Here is a 2,500-nt window from a genome sequence, read left to right on the forward strand (position 1 = left end):
TGACAAATGCATAAATAGCGTGCAATGTCTCATTACAATGTTTATGATTACTATTCTCTTTACATATTTTTATGTATACTATCTTTAGTAAGAATTGTATTAAACAACGCGAACGAATTGTAATTGGCTGCTACACTAACTTTCATATCTTTTAGTAAGAAGGGAAAATTTTTAGATTATGAAACAATTGATTTTTTTTTATCTGGCAAAAGTAATGGATGTTTGTAAAATGTTATTTGGGTTTTTTAAGTTGCTTGTTTGTTTTTACTTCATTTAAGGAATGAGTCTTCTATATCTTTCGGAAAGAAACATACAAAAAACTGTTTTGCCAAATAAAGTTAGATTTTTCCAATCAAATAAATAAAAGCTACTGATGGACTATTAAAGTAATCTTCTTGGTGCTGTCTTTTACACTCAGGTGTAAATTTTAGTGTTTTCATAATGGATGCTTCATTAAACTTTATTTGGTCTCTTCAACATCCCCCTTAGTAAACTATTTCTTCTTAATGTAATGTAATCTTGTTTATTTTTCATTCCCATATAAACGTATCCATACACTAGCTCACAGTAGTCAATTTGCCTTCCTTATATTTCTGCTATTCTTCTTTGTGATATAATGGTCATACAGCAAACAATCCCATTTCCTTTTGCTATTTCTGTGTTTGAGAATTATAACAAATATATATTAGTTATAATTCTTAATAAGGGATGTACATTAGTCATTCATACACAACTATTTTTTATTCTTTGCGGTTAATTTTTTTGCCAAATATCGTAAAAAAAAAAAGGCAATATCAGCAAACTGAGTCGTTCAAAGATTTAACGGCGAAACTCTTGCAAGATTTAATATTTTTAGGAACATATACATAGCACGAAACTTTGTCAGCTAGAACATCCCAAAGTAAACGCAATGCTTTCAGATTATACGGAATGCTTAGGTACTGGAATTAAATTTACTGCTAGAGCTTATGCCATTGATAGAAACCATAATGCAATATATGTTAAAAAATGCACATAAGTCTTTTTGTGTCAACGTCATGTTTTATGGGAAGAAAGACGCAGTGGAGGGTAAAAAAAGAAACAAGGACAGCAACATCATCACTGGATACTAATTTGAAAAAAAGGTAGCATATTCTGAGGCCACACTTTCCAAAATAATGGAAGTCCGTTTATGAACATAGTTCATTACTTAACTAAAGCCCCCCACAGTAAATATAACACATACATACACACATACACATGCACATACACACACAGGAATATATAATTATATATATCTTAGTTTTACCAGACCACTGAACTGATTAATAGCTCTCCTTGGGTTGGCCCGAAGGATTAGATATTTTTACGTAGCTAGGAATCAATTGGTCACCTAGCAACGGGACCTACAGTTTATTGTGGTATCCGAACCATATTATATCAAGAAATGAATATCTATTACAATAAATAAATTCCTCTGACTCCGCGTTGGCCAAGCCGAGAATCAAACTGCGGACCACCGGATTGGTAGCCGAGCGCGAAACCACTCGTCGAACGAGGAACTTACACACACAGACACACAGATATATATATACAAATATATATATATATATATATATATATATATATATATATATATATATATATATATATATATATATATATATATATATATATATATATATATATACACCAAGGTGTAAGTGTTAGTCACGATGTTCAAAATTAGTCATGTATAGGTAGATACTAGTTCACATACATATACGTAGGTCTCCTCTCATAGGGAAGTTAATTGACTATTCAGAGGTTGTTATCAGAATGGAATAGAATCAAATGTGATTTTACCGCATTTGCATATAAAACCATCACTTAATTCGACTGAATTGAATATCCATCGATGTACTAAACGAGGTTCTATCAATTTTCTTCTGAAAACAGAAAATTAATGGCTCTTCATCCTCGTAAACAATTCGAGATAACAAGTACAGTGTTTGTCCTCTGAAAAATGAAACTCAAATGACATAGAAAATAAGATACTATATAGCATCTTTGCACAAAAAGAAAGGAGTGGTCAAATATATACAGACATGCAGAGCAAGAAGCTATCGCCACGACTGCATCATCTCTTCAAATTTTAATATATCTTCTTATAATCAAAAAAGAATTTTCCGCCATTTAGTATGGTGGTGCCTGAGAGGTAGCCTATACACTCCACATCCGACCTCTGTACCACTGAGCTACGGCCTACTGAGTTTCATTGAGTCTATCAAAGCTGGGTAATTTTGAACTTGGGAAGTCACAGAGTATTACACCGACATAATATATATATATATATATATATATATATATATATATATATATCATATATATATATATATACATCGAGCTACAAATGTCATTAATATTTAATTCGCTCTACCTCAGAATTAATATATGATTGCATATATGTTTAACCGAAGGGGAATATATTTTAGTCGATAAGAGATTTGTCAGCTCCCGGGTGCGAACCATCGAAACCAAA

Source organism: Macrobrachium nipponense, chromosome 6 (assembly GCF_015104395.2).
Source record: "Macrobrachium nipponense isolate FS-2020 chromosome 6, ASM1510439v2, whole genome shotgun sequence".
NCBI classification, from domain to species: Eukaryota; Metazoa; Arthropoda; class Malacostraca; order Decapoda; family Palaemonidae; genus Macrobrachium; species Macrobrachium nipponense.